At 56.8% G+C, this 17701-nt stretch overlaps 1 long non-coding RNA gene across 2 annotated transcripts; it reads left to right on the forward strand.

Moving 5' to 3' along the window:
• Positions 1-7028: 7028 nt before the first annotated feature.
• LOC122241228 lies at positions 7029-16831 on the forward strand. Of its 2 annotated transcripts, none has more exons than XR_006221263.1 (5): positions 7029-7108; positions 13453-13667; positions 13956-14005; positions 16045-16106; positions 16641-16831. It is a non-coding gene; the product is annotated as an uncharacterized LOC122241228 (long non-coding RNA). The 2 variants fall into 2 exon arrangements; XR_006221262.1 differs by lacking the exon at positions 13453-13667 and adding an exon at positions 7810-8028 and having other exon boundaries at positions 7040-7108.
• Positions 16832-17701: the final 870 nt, after the last annotated feature.

Below are 17701 nucleotides of genomic sequence, written 5' to 3' on the forward strand. Positions count from 1 at the left end.
GTTTTCTCACATATAAAACGGAGATAATGATAACTGATTCATCCGGTTGCTGCGAGGGGTAAGTGAAATAATCCAGGTGAAACAGCCAGTCCGGTGCCCGGCTCCGCCTGGTTAATGCTGCTGTTGTTGCTATAATACCGCTCATCTGTGACGCGGTGAGGAGAGACACGATGGACCGGCGCTCATTGGAATGCTTTCCCATGATGCTTTTCAAAGGATTTCTTTGTCATCACGATCACAGGTAATAAAATAGCGGTCCTCGGGTGCCAGGCCAGAGCTGGTCTGCAGATGGTTCCTGGTACAGGGATGAATGTGGGCACCCCTTGCGATGACCACGCCTAGGAGTTTTGGACCCTGGTCAAAGCCAGTGGGATTTCTGACACTCCCACTTAGGGGCATGCTTGTAATAAAGGGGACAATGTCAGCACCCGCCTCACCTTCCCTTCCCCTACCGCCCTCCCCGAGTCAGAACCGGGCTCCGCTCCCACTACTCACCCCTAAACCCCAGGCGCTAGTAGCTGAGGTTCGTTGCTCTGTTTCTTCCCGACGAATACATAATCGCCTCCTAGGATGGGCAGATGACGATTGTAATAAAACTAGTTCATTACATCCCTCTACACAGCGCCGTTTAATGAACATGCAGCCAGCGGCACCAAGGCCTCTGAGCCAAATGCAAATGAAACATGTTCCACGGTATCATTTAATTAGCTGGGAGTGGGGGTGGGGAGAGAGGGGATAGTATGGGATACAGGCTGCAGAACAGGAGACAGTGAGAGCAGTGATATCAGGGAGGGACAGAGAGAGAGGGAGGAAGGGAGGTAGGAGGGGATGGGCAAGGAAACAGAGCAGGGCGGAGGGGGATATGGGGCCATGTTTTGTATTTGGCTCTCCAAATCACCCACCCGTGGAAGACTGAGTGGGGCAGCCTCATTCTTCCCATTGGACAAGTGAGGACACCGGGTCCTATTCTGTGCGTTGTCATGGGCACTGGGGACCTCGCAATGGTTGAAACGGACAAGGTACCTGCTTCCGTGGTGTTCACACTCTGGTAGAGGAGGTGCTGGCCGGGCTTGGCTTGGTGCTTCTATGATTATGATGACAAAGACATTGGGCAAATAATCACACCAATGTAAGTACAAGTAAGCTGCGGGATTGTTGTGTGATAGTTGCATGATTATGGTAAGAAGGTTGGGTAGCCTCTTTAGAGGGTGGGCTCTGAAAAGCGCCTCCCGGGTTCCAATCCTGGCCCGGCCACATCCTGGCTGCGACACCTCGGGCAAATTGCCTGACCTTACTGGCCCTCAATTCCTCATCTAGAAAACTGAGCTCATAAAGTAACTACCTATTAGGATTCTCCTGAAATTAAATGTGTTAATAAATGCAAAAGACCCAGAACAGTAGCTGATACATAGCAAGTGCTCAATGTATGTTAGCTATTACTGTAGTAAGACCTAAAATGGAAAAGAAAAAGATTGAAGGGTCCTGGTTTCGATCGTAAGTCAGAGAGGTCCTCCATGAATAAGTGTCATGTAAGCTGAGACCTGAGGCAATGAGCAGAAATCAGTCATGGGAATGGAGAATAAAAGCCGGGGGCACCTAGTTTCTTATTTTTTTTATTTTTTACTCTCCCTTGTCAGCATCTTTTGTCTCTTCTTCACTTAACACACCCCTAATTTTGGGGGGAGGGCAACAATGCCCCCCTTTGCTTTCAGTCCACATAAGTGGGGCTGACCCCAAGCTCTTGTTCCATGGTTAGCCCTCCATGCACGCCTGGCTAACTAGTGAATTCCACTCCTGGTCACTCCTGGTTCAGAGGTGGGCAAATGATTCAAGCCAGGCCAGCAAGAGAAAATACCAGAAACTTTTGTTTAAACTATCAACAGAGAAGTGTGATAAACCTGCATGAGGGGTACCTGGGTGGCTCAGTCGGTTAAGCGTCCAACTTCAGCCCAGGTCATGATCTCACGGTTCTTGGGTTGGAGCCCCGCATCGGGCTCTGTGCTGATGGCTCAGAGCCTGGAGCCTGCTTGGGATTCTGTGTCTCCCTCTCTCTCTCTGCCCCTCCCCCGCTCACACTCTGTCTCTCCCTCCTTCAAAAATAAACGTTAAAAAAAATGAAAAAGAAACAAAACTTGCATGATATAAGTTTGGAGCTACCTGTGGCCATCTCCCACCTGGAGGGTAGAACCCTGCTGAAAGTGAAGCCAATGCAGCAAAAGGAAACCCAGTGAAGAGAGGGAAAGAGAAGGTCCTGACAATATCATTTGACTCCCTGGATCCCGCTGTACCTGAATCAGACTCTTCAAGTGACAGAACCAGTTAAACTCCACCCCCCCACTTCCTGCTTATATTTCACTTTTTATTTATTTAAATCAGATCGAGTCAGGTTTCTGTCCTTTGCAACGGAAAGAATCGTATGTAATAGCGCACATTCTTGTCAAAGGGAGCAGCATGTGACAAGGCCCCCAGTAGAATCATGGTCTATGAAAGAATGCCAATGTGGCAGAAACATGGTGAGCAAGTAGGAGGTGATGACTGTCTTCATATATGAGTTCAGAAGGTCCAAGGAGCTTGAGCATAAACTGGAAAAAGCGGGGAGGTTCAATGTTGGATTGAGAGACTAGGCATGCCCGAAGCAAAGACATCTAATTCCTTTCAACAGCTGCCTCTCCTGGCCTTCCCACAGGCCTCCCTTCTCGTTTAGCCCAATATTGTGGGCTGTGCCGACAGCTCAGAGCTGGACGCGGGGCTTGAATTCATGAACCGTGAGATCATGACCTGAGTCGAAGTCAGATGCCCAACTGACTGAGCCACCCAGGCACCCCTCTAACCACATGTTATTTACAAGAAGTCTCGTTTTCATAGGGGAGTGGTGTCTCCAGTTCTTTATTTGTCTAGAGTAACATAGCTCATTGAAACCAGTTTATATCAGGATCCTGGCTTGGCATTTCTTGTTCCATCAAATATCTTGCTGTGGACTGAATGTTTCTGTCCCCCTGTACCTTTCAAATTCATATACTGAAACCCTAACCCTCATTCGATGGTATTCGGAGGTGAGGCATGGTGAAGTGATTTCTCACCTGACCAAATAGAGAGGACATCCCTTTCATTATATGCCCCACCCTATTTCCCTCCCAGAACCCATCACGCTCCAGATATGACAGCAAATACAAGATGCTCTGGCACAGAGGATAAAGCTTAAGGTGCAGACATTGGTAAGGAGTCTCAGGGGTTGGGCCGGAGCCATCCAGTCTGCTCCTACACGTCAGGGCTGATCCAGGGCTCAGGCAGTGAGCCAGCCAGTGTGGTCAAGTGGCCTCAGCAGTGGGGAGGGGGAGGGACAGCTTGCTGAGGCTATGAGGGCAGTGTCCGACGGGCTCTGATGGCGACCTTCATCCATTAAGATGCCTTGGATGAGTTGGGGCAGAGGGCCAGGCGCCAGTCCCTCCTGAATCTCTGAATTCCGTGGCCAGAGTTTAGGTTTCCCGGAATTGTCCCCAACTCCACCATCCTTTTGGTGGTGTAAAAGCTAGTGATTTAGGACATACAGTTAGAAAGAGAGATGAGTAAGAGTTCATCTGGGAGGCCAGCTCATGGCTCCGCAGGCCAGCTTTGGGGTCCTACACCTCCCTGGATCCCGCCCCACTGCCACGCTGCTGGGGATGGTGCAGCCATGATCCCGCACCCAGGTACCTCTTGTGGGAGCCTCCAGCCCGGGCTCTGGGCTGCCTCAGGCTACCCCTGCCCTTGAGGAGCCCCTGGGCTAGAGGAGTAGGGGAGTGGGGAGCAGGACAGCAGGTAGACCCAGAGTTGAGAGTGGGATAAGCCTAGAGGTTGTGAAGATCCTGAGGAGGGCCTCCTAGCCTCACCTGCTACTCAGGAAAGGCTTCCTGGAGGAGGTGCTACAGAGCAGAGGGCTCAAGGGTGAGTTGGAATTAGACAGGTGACAGTGGAGAAAGGGGATTTGGGGAGAAAGGCTGGGTGTGGGAGGGGGACTGTAAGGAGCCTGGGTCTGGGGATGCCAGTGGAAGGTGGGGCACCAGAGGTGAGTGGGACTTCACACTCATCCTGGGGCTCCTCTCTGTCTCCGAAATCCCATGAGGCCACAAGGGTCACAACCTCCTGCTCTGATGGAGTCCTGGGCCTGATGGGACCACACTCCCCAGGCAGTCCTCCTGCGGCCCTCTGCCCCCTCCTGGGGATTCGGGGCGTTAGGCCTGGTGAGGTCTGGGGAGAAAGAGCTGCCAGCAGGTCACCTGCCTCTCTGCAGGCAATTTGCCGAGGAGGTTTCCAGAAAGGGCAGCTACAATGAACTCAAGTGAACTGTAAAACTCTATTTGGTTTAAAGGCCTTGCGGGTCAGGATATTGGCAGCAGGCACACTGAGGGTTCTGAGCGGGAGGGGCCCAGAAGTCAGAGGATTGCCCCTGACTCCTTACTCAGCAGACCCTGGCCCGGCATCTTCCACAGGCCTGGCCCTTGTGCAGGGCCTGGGGATTAGAGGCAGGTGTGACCCAGGGTGGCTGTGGGGAGCTCACAGCCCAGACCTGATAGGGAGACCATGAAACAGTCAGGCAAATGCTTGTCTGGGGACACATGGGAGTGTGCAGGAGGGGCCCCTAACCTGGGAGGGGGTGGTGAGACGGGAAGAGATGACACCATGCAAATGACCTGGGTTCAAATCCCAGCTCCACCACTCTCGGCCAAGAACTTCATGTCTCTGAACCTCAGTTTCCTCTTCTGTAAAATGGGGATAATAATTATCCCCCACGGTCGCTGGAGCATTAGATGAGATGATCATACAACGCCCACAGCCTGGAGCGTAGTAACTGCTCAATACACACGAGTCATTAGTATCGAGCACTGAGCGAGGCTGTGAAGGAAGCTGGTGTCGGGCGGGGGGGAGGCCTGGAGAGGGTTTCCGGGAAGGAGGGCCAGCACCTGTGCGCAGCTGGGGCTGGGGGCTCAGAGTGGGAGCAGGGGTTGGGGGAGACGGGGCTGGGGAGGCTCAGGAGGCCCTGTAGTCCACGGGAATTGTTGGGGCTTTCGTCCTCAGAGCAGGGGAGCCATGGCAGGTGTTTGAGAGGGGGCCTGGCATGTTCATATGAGCTGGGGACGGTGCACTGGAACCTGGGTCAGGACCCCACGTGGCTGTGTGGCGTCTGGGGAGAGAAGATGATGCTCTGGACTGGGTGGGGACAGGGGGCAGAGCTGGGGAGAGACAGCAAGGAGGCGGGAGGGGGGACCCCCAGATTAGGGGCTGCAGGGAGGCATACTGGGGACGCCCAGCTTTGTGGTGGGGGCAACGGAAGGGAAGGAGGTGCTGAGCTCGGGACCCCTGAGGGCGGAGGTGCCCAGCCTGGGCCACAGGAGGACAAGGCAGGCAGACCCTTTGGTCACCCTGCGCCCCAGCACTGCCAGCCCCACCCCTCCCCTCACAACCACCCGGACCCCTTTCTCACGGCCGGAACCTCCCTGAGCCCAGCAGCGGGTGCAGCCCAGCCTGCCCAGCGCCTCTGTGGGCGCTCAGGCCCACCGTGGGTCCAGTGACCCCCGCCCCTCAGCCCCCGGCTGCCAGGGACGGTGACCTCGATCAAGTCCCACTGTGCATCTTCTCTCCTATTCATGCAGAGTGAGCATCACTGTTGGGAACGTGGGGGAGCCCCCAGCTGAGCCCCCGGCAGAGAGAAGGGGCGTGGGGAAAGAGACCCCCCCACACACAGTCAGGACTCACACCTGGGGCCACAGAAGCCCAGACCAGGTGGGGACAGGGGCAGACGGAGACACTGAGAGGGACTCGGTGACAGAAAGAACAAGTGACAGGAGAGAAGCAGAGAGGGGAGGTCAGAGGGAGGCCGAGAAGGGCTCGTTGGGGGGCTGGGGGGTCCCCGGGTCTCAAGCGGCCGCTTCTCTGTGGTTCATATTCTCAGAGAAAAGAAATCACTCTCCACGCAATTAATCTAATTAGACGTAAGCCAGTTGTGGAGACTGTGCGGCAGGTGGGTGATGAGGAAAAATTACTTCCCTGCAAAGAGTTTAAGGGTCATTTTCAGTCCATGATCTAAAAACTGAATAGAGTGGGCTTTCTGCCCTCTGCCCCCTCCGGCTCCCCCCACCTGCCACCAGCCAGGGACCAGAGGGTTCCCTGAGAAGGGGCACCGGCTCAGACAGCGGGCCGGGCTGGCCCCTGCACAGTGACTGTCACGACAGCTGAGGACAGCCGTGTACTCACCTAACACACACGCGTACGCGCACAGACACACGGACGCGGGTGCCCAGACACGATCTGACAGGGACGCCCGGGCACATGGGAGCCCTGGCTCCGCCCTGGCTCCGCCACTGACCGGCCGTGTGACCTCTGGCACTTTCTGTTTCTCTTTTTTCAAATCGAGGCTGACCAAGAATGTACGTGTTGGGGGCAGCCCAGGAGAGTCTGAGGGGACGCACCACATCAGGTGAGGCCTCCGGCCACGGGCCGGGAGGGCCGGGAGTCCAGTCCCACGGGCAGCCACCCGCACCCACGTCTCACCCGGGACACTCGGCTCCCAGCTCCGAGGGGCGGGATTTGTCACCCGGCCCCAGGCCCAGGGCACACCGTCTGTTCCCTGAGTGTTTCTCTGAGATTTCAGCTGGCGAGGGAAGGAAGAGGAAAGGGCGGCTGGAGCCAGAGGCCAATGTGGATTCCCTGATGCCTGTGGCTCGTCAGCAAGAGCTGGGCCCTGGGGACAGTCTGGGGGAACGTGGGCTCCCCGAGGGGCCTTGAGTCCCAGGTAGGAGCACAGCCCAGAGGCCAGGCTGGGAGCAAACAGAGGTGGTGAGCGTGTCACTGAGGGTGATGGAGTCCCTCCTATCCCTGAGGGGTGACCTAAGGCCCTGCCTGTCACTGAGGGCCCTGCCTGTCACTGAGGGCCCTGCCTGTCACTGAGGGGTGATCGAAAGGCTCTGTGTGTCACTGAGGGGTCACCTAAGGGCCCCACATGTCACTAAGAGCCATGCCTTGCTGCTCCCTTTTCTGCATAACTGTGGCCACCAGAGACCCCCTGATAGGACCCGACAGCCTCAGGATCAATCCTGGCCCAGCCCAGGGAGTTGAAGAGTTCTGGGGGCAGGTAACAGGGGCAGGGGTGGGACTTGGAGTCCGGCCTGGGTTCGAATCCCAGCCACCGACTCACTGTGGGACCTGAGCACCTGCCTCCTGCCTCTGGATCTCGGGTCCTCACCCTCCCAACAGGGCAAGGAGCCTGCCCGGACCCCACGTGGGCTGACCAAGCACGGGGGCATCCGCAGGTGCTCGGTAGATGTTTCTTCTCATCCCCTCTGTGGCACCCACGTGCCTGGCAAGCCAGCACCCGGTAGATCTCCACGAACCCAGTGAGATAGTGAAATGAGCTCATGTTTGGGTCTGGGTCTTACGGCACAAAATCTAAAAGTGAGTCGGGCAGTGCAACAACCAGAGGGCCAGCTGGGTGGAACCATGAGGGGTTTGGCTGTGAGACATCAATGAAGACTTCCTGGAGGAGGCAGGCCTTGGGCCGCATAGGATATGGATGGAGGAGGGGAAGGCAGGCTAGGAGGGGAGACTGCATGTGCACAGGCAGGGAGGTGGGAGGCAGGGGGTCAAGCTGAAACCACTCTGTCTTGTGAGGCTGGCCCCAGGCAGTGTAGTGTGTGTGTGTGTGTGTGTGTGTGTGTGTGTGTGTGTGTTGGGGGGTGTCCCTGCACAGTGCTGGGCTTCCAGGGGACGCTGGGTAACAGGGACTCCCTCCCCTCTATCAGCTCACCCAGGTCACCTGCTCTCCTCTGTCCCCAGGGCTGGCCTCCCCACTGGGGCCAGAGGTGACAGGTTTCAGTGCACGGACCTGGGGGACATGGACGCATCAGGCCTCTTGGGAAAGACCACCATGCCCTGCCTGCTATGGAACACGGACCCTGGAACCTTAGACCTGGGAGGCCCACCCAGCCCCTCCACCCTGTAGGAAGCCAGCACAGAGAGGTTAAGGGAGTGGCCCCAAGTTGCCCAGCCCCCAAGGTGGGTCCCCCAGTGCTCTGCTCTCCAACCGGCCTCAGGCTACAATCACCTGAGCCCAGAGCCTCAAAGGTTCCTCTTCTCCCTGTGCCCCCCGCCCTGCCCCCACACCCACCCACGTACTTCCAGGCGGAGAAGAGCCGGGAGAGGCTCCTGAGAGTCCAGGCCAGCGATCTGTAGCCCCATCGGCGAGGCCTGGGCTGGGAAGGGGAGGGTTAAGCCCTGAGCAGCCCTTCCTGGTTGGTGTTTAACTTGCAGTTTCTAAAGGCCATCAGGAGCTCCACAGAGCAAACGTTTTCCCTCTTAATGGCACTGCAGCAGATTCGGGAGGGGCCCATCTCTCAGAGAGCATTAAAGAGACGCCATCCATTACCCAGAATGGTCTGGCCTGGCAGCTGGAATAACTTTCCCAGAGAGCTGGGTGGAGGAGGGGTCTTCTCTTCCCTGCTATCATCAAATCCTCCTGCCTCCCCTGGTCCTGGATCTGGGGGTGGGCAGGATGCCATGGTAGCAGGGACCTTGGTCTTTCATGTTTCTCAGAAGGCCACGGATTTCCTTCTACAACTGAATCAAGTTATGGTTCTATTATGTGATGATTTTTATATGTCAACTTGACTCAACTAAGGGGTGTCAAGATAGGACCCCTTTGGGGGCAGGTGAGGAGAAGCCTCTGTGGCTGTGACCTTGACCAATGCCCATAAAAGAGAGAAGGTGGAGGAAGAAGGAGGGAAGGAGAAGGAGGTGAGAAGGGGGCAAGGGATTTAGGAGGGTAAGAGGAGGAGGAGGGGGAGAAAGAGAGGCAGTAAAGGGACAATGACAAGAAGAGAGATGGGGAAGGGGACAGAGAGAGGGAGGGACAGGCAGACGCCAGCAAACCACAGGGAGGGCAGACAGAGGGCCATGGCCAGAGGACAGCCGGTCACGCTAGAAGGCAGTCTCCGTGCCGTACCACAGGGCTCTGTCCCCCGCCCAGGCCTCTTGGTTCACTGGGAAGAACTACAGCCACCAACCGAGCAGATCCACAGAGGACAGAAGCCGGAGGGACACGGGACACTGCCGGCCTCCAGCTGAACTCAGGGCGAGATTCGTGCAGCAGATGGGACGTAATACGGACACTTGGAAAAGTTCTGCATTTCTGTTCGGACATTAACTGCACAAGTAGAGGGGGAGGGAGACCTGTCTTGTCAGCGATTCCTGTAAAAGCCCGGCTGGAGGCTCCCCCTGACTTGCCGGGGGAAGGGGGGCTTGGTGGCTGGAAAAGCTGGTGTGACACTGGAGGACGTCCATGCAGGTGGAGGGTTCAGGGAGGAGGAGGGGAGAGCCCACCATCCTCTGGGCTGTCCTGGGGCCTCCTGAGCCTGCTCTGTAAGGAGGGAGAACAAGCACAGGTGCAGGGAATGTTCCGGAAGGCTGGCAGAGTAGGAGAAGACAGAGGCAGAAAATAGTAGCATCAGGAGGCCGATGGGGCCTGGGTGGTAACCCCAGCTCTGGCTCTTCCTGGGACCTCTGACAAGTCCCTTGACCTCTCTGAGCCTCGGTCCCCGCATCAGTAACACGGGAGTGATCATGGTGCTGCTTCTCTCGGTGGCTGTCAGGATCCTGTGTACAGAACTGAGCACCAGCACTTTGCATGCCCCCCACCCTCCAGCTTTGCCAGTCCTGTCTCCTGCTCCACCTCCCCTCTCTGCAGGAGGCAACTCCCAGGCCAAGCACTTGTTCCTTGGGGAGGCCCTTCCCATCCCCGGCCCTTAGGAGCAGGGACTTTGTAGCTGGGCCTCTGTTCAAACCAGGCCCTGTCACATCTCAGGTGAGTGACATGGGCAGGTCCTTGAATTACAGTTTCCTCATCTGGGAAAAGGAACCTAGAATCTGTTTCCAGATCCAAGAAGGACCCGTTCTCTGATGGATCCCGGCACACAGTAGGTGCTCGATAATTCGATGGTGTGTGTATAAACCTCCCGGCACATGGTAATCACTCAACCAATGATGGTTTTAAATGTTTGTCAAGGAAATGTGCGGAAGCAGGGCAGGGAAAAGTCAAGCTTAATGCCCTGGACAGGCCACCCCTTTCCCCACTGCATGCGCCTTCCCAGTGGCCACACCCCCAGGCTCTCTCCTGCAGGTGCCCGACCTCAGGCCAGGCTCAGGAAGGGGCCCTGGAAAGTTGGGTCTCTCCTCCCTCTGGATCCTGCTTATCAGCTTCCGGCAGCCCTGGGTTCCAGCACCAGCCTGGCAGCAGCTGTGAGGAGCCCAGGTGGGCAGAGGGCAGAGCGGACTCTGCCTCTGGCTCCCCGGGTGACCTTGGGCAGGATCATGCCCCCTTGGGGCTCTTTGCAGAGTCTCTGGCTTCCCACTGCAGTCTTCGTCCACAGGCCTGATGTCCAGGCTGGAACTGACCCTCGGGGAAGGGGCTGGCAGCCAGCGCCCCCCCCCCCCCGCCCCCGCACTCCCCTGACACACCCACCCACCCGGAAGCTGCCTCCCTTATCTCCGGCCACTCTGCCTCGGTGCCCCCCAGGCCTCCATGGCCACCGCAAGTGTGGGCCAGGGTCCTAGCCTCACTTGCCTCCTGCGGGTGATGACAGTGATGGTCCCGGCAGGGGGATGAGGATGGAAAGTTCTCCCCCTGCCACTCGGATGCCCAGGGTCAGCCACGTCCCCTCTGGGGGCCCCAGGGGGTGGGGGATGGAGAGGGCACCTGGTCCTCCTGGGAGGATGAATTATGTGCCCGTGCCATATCTCAGCGACGGGGCAGGGGTCAAGCGCATCCAGCATATTCTTGGCCGGGGACCAGGAGTAGTTCTCTGCACCCCTGCCCTGCCTCAGGTTTCCTGTCTCGACCCTTCTCTCCCGCTGTGGGAAAGGGGGAGCAAGGGACACAGAACCCGGAGCCAGCAGCCGGCTGCCATCACCCCACGACCCAAGCACAGCGGAACCCTCCACTGGCCTCCTCCGGGCACCCCCAAGGCCCCTTCTGTGTCCACCCTCGGGGAGGCCCTGGTGGCCCCGGCTGGGAAAAGGAGCCCCGGATGAAGTGGGACATGTGGCACCATCAGGGAAGCCCTTCTTGGCCCCAGGCCACCCTCTTCTGTTCCCACAGCCCTGGGGTCCTCAGAGTCCTCCCCCTCAGAGCCAGCGTGTCATGGTCCTACCTTGAAGCGCCAAAGAGACCCAAGGCAGGAAGCCTCACGGGGCTCACCTTTCCTCCTAACACGGCTCCACTGGGTCTCCTGAAGGCACAGGCGGGGGTCCCCTCCTCAGCCCTCGCAGGGCGAGGGCTCTCTCCTGGGTCCCCCCAGACTCCTTCCCTCCTCCCAGTTAATGAGCTGGAAGCTTCCAAAATGAGGCTGCTTCATCATTTAATGGACCGGAACAGCCTCAGAGGGAGAGGGGATGGGATGGGAGAGGAGATGAATGGGGGAGGGAGGGGGTGTTGTCACCCCACGGCCTGCTAGCCCTGGGGTCTGTCTACAGAATCCCCGCCAGTGTGGGTGGTTCACTAAGGGACAGAAGAGGGCTCTCGCCCGTCCCCGCAGCTCTCCCTGTGAAGCCTCCCCCCCCCACCCCCCACGCTCATGGGACGTAGCGGGGTGAGACCAGCCCCATGCCAGCTGCTGCACACTGGCCACCCCAGTGATGCCAACCAAGCTCACCCCCTCAATCCGGCCCTGGCACTCCCCCGAACGAGCCCTGTATCCCTGCCCGACTCTTGCTGCAAAGGCTCCCACCGCTCCTCCGGGGGTCCCCCACGGGCGCGGGGGCCGGGGGAGGGGGGCGCCACGCCCTGCTCACCACCAGGCCTTTGCACAGGCCGTTCTCTCCTCTGTCTCCACCTTCCCTCCCTGGGCTCCCGCTGTCCACCTCCCCCCACCCCAAGCTTCTCCAGTCTGGCTCTTCTCTGTGCTATAAGCCACAGTTCTCTCCTCCAGCCCCCGCCAGGGGACCGGAAGCCCCTCGGGGCTCTGCGTCTGGCTCAGTCACGACTGCTTCCCCAGAATGCAGGGTGTTGCAGGACACCTCGGCCAGCATTTATTGAGCACTGACTGTGGCTGTGGTCTCTGCTCAGCCTTTAACACGACTATGTCAATTACCCATCAATTACCCATCGAGATCGTCTTCAAGGAGGTATTGGAGATAGGACAGCGTGGGGGCTTCAGGGCCAGGCCTGTTGGATTTGAACCCATCTCTGCATTCACCGGCTGGGTAGATCTTTTTTTTTTTTTTTAATGTTTATTTTTGAGAGAGAGAGAGAGGCAGAGCATGAACAGGGGAGGGGCAGAGAGAGAGGGAGACACAGAATCCCAAGCAGGCTCCAGGCTCCGAGCTGTCGGCACAGAGCCCGAGGCGCGGCTCGAACTCACGGACTGTGAGATCATGACCCGAGCCGTTAAGCATGGGATGCTTAACCGACTGAGCCACCCCAGGCGTCCCTGGCTGGGTGGATCTTTACTAAGTCACGTAAGCTCTCCGTGCCTCAGTTTCCTCATGCACGATGGAACCAGTAATGATAACACCTGCCTCACAGAGGTGTTTCTAAAGATTAAATGAGTGAACACAGCCCCTTACCTATACCAAGCGCTATATGATGTCAGCTGTTCCTCCCTTAGCCTACCTCCCCCTCCCTTTCTCCCCTCCCCTGCACCACCAAGCCTAAGTGGACCCGGGGAGCTCACATCGATGCTTGTTTCCTAAAGGCTCATTTGCCAATTGAGGGGCGTGCAAGTGTGCTATATAGACCTCACTTGTGTTTCTCTGTACTAGCAACCAAAAAACTGGCAATAAAACAAAAATACTATTTACTGTCATAACAAAACCCAGGAATACGTACAAAGAGATTCAACCAAAAAAGAGTATCAGCCTTTCCTGTTTAGCACGTAACAAAGGGGCGCCTGGCTGGCTCAGTCAGTAGAATGTGCGCCTCTTGATGTCGGGGTCGTGAGTTCAAGCCCCGTGTTGGGCGTAGAGCTTACTTCAAAAAAAAAAAAAAAAAGATGGTGATAAAAATGGTCAAAATACACCAAAGGGCACGTCACGGTGCGTTTAGGATGGCCAAGACGCTTGTGAAAAGGGGGACCACATTACTCATCAGAGAAACACAAAAGAAACCACAACAGATACTCTACTCCCACTAAAACGGCTACAATTAGTAGGACCGACCCTACTAAGTGCAGGCGAAGCTGTGGGGACGCCGGGGCTCTGGCAGGGCCGGTGGGAACACAGGCCGCCGCCCGGCTTTGGAAGACAGTTCCGAAGGCTCCTCTCATGTTAGGTCTACATCTCATCTATGTCTTACTGGTTCCACCTTGGCGATTTCCCGGGAGGAATGAAAACATACATCCACGAAAAGCCTGTTACGAAAGCGTCTGGGGGCAGCTTCATGTGTGTTAACCCGAAATTGGAAACAAACGCCCATCTTTTTCTTTTCAGGTTCTCCCAGAGCTACTCCCTCGTTAAATCACCTGCCCAAGAATCCCCACCGGCTTCAGCCGCCTCCCCATCTCCGACCCACCCATCCCAGAAGCCATCACTAGAGCTTGGGGGCCTGGGTGCCGCACTCGCACCCTGGAATCTGGGCCACGGGAGTGATTCCTTCGGGAGAGGGGAGAAGGCGGAGCGGTGGTTCCCAAGGACAATGAGGCCAGGTGGGCAGAGCTGCCCTCTGTCCCTCGCAGGTGGCAGGGTCCCTCTCGCACCCAGACTCCGGCCATGCGCTCCCCTCAACCCTCCCCACTCGGCTTCCACATCCATCTCAGCAATCAGTTTGATTCACAGAAGGCTATAAACAAGCCGGAGAAAGGCGGAAAGGCAGCGTCTCCCAGGGCGGCCACAGTCTATTGGCAAATGTCCCACCACTATGCAGATGATATAGATTTCTTTCATTTTTGTGGAAACAGAGCTAAGCCAATTAGTATGTTTCCTTCCCTCTTCAGGTCTCGGATGACAATGGAATCTTTTTGCCCCATGGCGAACTGGGCCCCAGGTAGGGGTGTAATCTCTGCAAAGATAGTTCATTAGTAGGCTTTGGTGGGGGGGGGGGTAGGCTAGTGAGTTCTGTCTAAGAGGATTGCTCTGCATTTGTCTTGTTTAATTACACCGTTATCTCCTGGATCAAAGCTCTTTGACAATCAGGCGGATGGTGGTGGGGGGTGGGGTGGGGGAAGAAGCTTCCAGATATGAATACAATTAATGTGGGAGAATGCCTGGGGCCAGACGTTCTGCCTGGTTGTCGGCAGGTGTGTTGGCCTGGGGAGGGGCTGCTCTGTTCCGGGAAGTAATACCTGGGATTTGGGTCAGAGCAACCTTGGTTCTCTATGGAGCTACTGTTTCCTGGGCACCTACCCCGTGCCAGGGGGCTTTACGTGGATTTTCTAACTTAAGCTTCACAGAGATCATTTCACAGACAAAGGACCGGAGGCAGACAGGTGTGTGCGGGGCACCGGGCTGGGTGCAGAAGGGCAGGGGGTGAGCCTGTCGTAGGCCTTCAGGAGGCTCAGAGACAGCAGGTTGTGCCCTCGGCACTCGAGTTGAAGCTGGAACTGGAAGCCAGGCCTCCCGTCTCAAATGTTTCTGCTCTTTCTTCTCCCTCTTTGCTGCCATCTGGTAGCTCTTTCTGGGTCTTGGTTTCTCCGTCTGTGAAATGGGTCCCAGAGATAGAACAAGATGAGTGTGAAAGCCGTCTTGGGCTTGGGGGTGGTATGTTTTGAAAAAGGTGGCCTGGAATGGCATGGAGGGGTCGGTCTCCGTGGCCCAAAAACAAGGGGCTTCTAGACCCTGGCACCAGGCGTAGGGCTCAGACCTCATCAGGGAGTTGCTTCTGTCCCTGTCACTCGATCCCTTTAACCCCTCCTCCCAAAGCCTCCCAAGGAGGGCAGTGACCTCTCTCCCTCGGAGGAGGACTATACCCCTCCTCCAGCCTGGCCCCCCTCCTGGATCCCTTACCCCAAGGTGTCTGTGGGGGGTCCCCGAGGGGGCCTTTTTCCATCTCCAGGCTGTGATGTCCAGAGGCTTTGCCAGGCCTGGGACTGGCAGCCCAGATCTGACAGCTGTGGGAGGTGGCATGGGGGACAATTCAGGGTGACCAAGGGAGCCCTAGACAGTTACCAGTTCAACCGCCAGGAGTTGTCAAACTTCCCATATAGGACAAGACATTAAGTATTTTAGGACTGATGGTCCAAGAGACAAATCAAGGATACGATGTAGGTATTTGTGTAACCAGACAGAAAACAAACCCCTGCAAATAAAAAAAAAATTTTTTTTTTTTACATTTTATTTATTTTTGAGAGAGAGAGAGAGAGAGAGAGAGAGACAGAGCACAAGTGGCGGAGGGGCAGAGAGAGAGGGAGACCTCCAAGCTGTCAGCACAGAGCCCGACGTGGGGCTCGAACTCACGGACTGTGAGATCATGATCTGAGCCGAAGTGAGATGGTTAACCAACTGAGCCACCCAGGCGCCCCCAAGCCCCCATAAATTTTTTTAAATGTTTTCATTTATTTTTGAGAGAGAGAGAGAGAGAGAGAGAACAGGGGAGGGGCAGAGAGAGAGAGAGAGAGGGAGACACAGAATCCAAAGCAGGCTCTAGGCTCCGAGCGTCAGCACAGAGCCCGATGCGGGGCTTGAACTCGTGAACCATGAGATCATGACCTGAGCCAAAGTCGGACGCTCATCCGACTGAGCCACCCAGGTGCCCCCACAATTGAAAAAAAAGTTTATTTATTTATTTTGAGACAGAGGGAGAGAGAGCACATGCACATGAATGGGGGGAGGAGGAGAGAGAAAGAGAGAACCCCAAGCAGGCACCACATCAGCTCAGAGCCCAATGTGGGGCTCAAACTCACGAACCGTGAGATCATGACCTGAGCTGAAATGAAGAGTCGGATGCTTAACCGACTGAGCCACCCTGCTGCCCCAAACCCCCACAATTTTTTAACTGACACAATTCAAAACTTACTTATGACCCTGAGGTTTGAATTTCATATAATTTCATGTCATAAAATATTCTTCTCTTGATTATTTTTCCAGCATTTAAAAATGTCAGAACCATTCTTGACTCACGAAGCGTACCCAAACAGGTGACGGGCCAGGTGTGAACTGCGGGGGTCTTTCGCGGGCCTCAGTTTATCGCCTCTCAGCCCCAAACTCCCCCTGGAGTGAAGGGGGAGAGACCCCAAGTACTCCTCCAGGGAGAGACCACCACGTCATGCTTTGTCGGTAGAGGGCGCCCGAGGGACGCTGCCGGGGAAGGGGCTTCTCCCAGGTCAGCCTGGGTTCCTTTTGCTTTTTCTGGCCTCTGCTGCACCTCCATCGGCTGGTGTGGGTGTGGCGAGCAGTCCAGTGGTGCTTAGCCCTCCCCCGCCCCACAGTGTGTGGTCCCTTGGCCAGCTCACAGCTCCCTCTGGGTCTGGTGACCACCTCCCTGTGTATTTCCAGGGAGGCTCCTGGGTCTCAGGGAGTGGCTTGTCCCAATCCCCGAGGCCAAGTCTGCCGGGCTCTGGGCTCCGGGTTCCCTCTGCCGCAGGTGCCCGGGAACCCTAGCCTTCCTGCTGAGGTCTGGTGCGTCGCGGGGGGACCCTGGCTGGGCCGTCCTGGAGAACCAACCATGATCCGTCCTCCTCCAGGATTCCAGCCCCACCTGCCTGGTCTCCATTTCTTCCCTCCCCCGGATCCTGTTCCTTTCCCGAGACACCCAGCTGAACCCGCAGGACGGCCGCTGCTCGGAGCCCACGGAGAGCGCCCCGGATGAACAGTGAACGGCGAGAGACCTCCACGGCGGGGCAGGGCGAGTGCATCAGGAAAAACAAACAGGACTGAAACGGAACTGCTTTGTCTTTTCTTGAGTGAGCTACACCAGGGAAGTCCACTAGCATCCAAGGCTGTGCCCACCATCCTCTTTGTAATTAATATCCCGGGGAAGAATGTGGGGGAGTGGGAGCATGTCTGCTAAAGTGCTGGCCCCCCGGGCTCTGTCACCGGGGGCTTTGGGCCCATTTAGCCCACTCAGCCCCTGGGGGTGAGCTCACGAGACCCCGGGGTTGATCAACCTCTACAGTTACAGCAGAGAACACTGCCAAGGAGCTCCTAGCCAGTGCGCCCACGCCGGCTGCCCCGGGGCAGGGGCCCGGAGGGACTGGAGGAGAGAAGCCAGGAGGGGTCCCAGCCCCGTTTTGGGGGTGTTCCCAGGGAGTTATGAGTGGAAGAACCCAAAAGCAGTTTGACACAGACTGGGGTCAAGTACCAAGGCCTTCCGGGACGTGTCCCATTTCTGCTGGCAGGTTAACCAGGCTCAGGTTGGGTCGAGGAGACTGGGAAGGGAGGTTCTCCTGGGACGTTGGGCTCACCCCTAGGACCCTGGATCCTCGATGGGAGAGACTGGGGTGAGCCAGGTGATGGCAGAGGAGATAGGGTGCATGGAGACAGGGACCCCCCGGGACCGACAGCTCTGAGAGGAGCTTGGAGTCAGGGGCCCAGCGTCCTGTCACTGCAGATGCTGACGCAGGGGGGCAGAGGGTCACGGGCGCTTCCTTGATCTTCCGATCTGCCCGTCCTTTCACGGCATCTGCGATGCTCCGGAGCTGGGAATTAGAGCGTCTTTCATAGACTCAAAGCTACCTTAATGGAGTCTCTGAATCGCAGAATCTGAACGTCTTATCCTTTTCACAGAGTCCTAGAATTATAGGAT

Source organism: Panthera tigris, chromosome C1, assembly GCF_018350195.1.
Source record: "Panthera tigris isolate Pti1 chromosome C1, P.tigris_Pti1_mat1.1, whole genome shotgun sequence".
Classification (NCBI taxonomy): domain Eukaryota; kingdom Metazoa; phylum Chordata; class Mammalia; order Carnivora; family Felidae; genus Panthera; species Panthera tigris.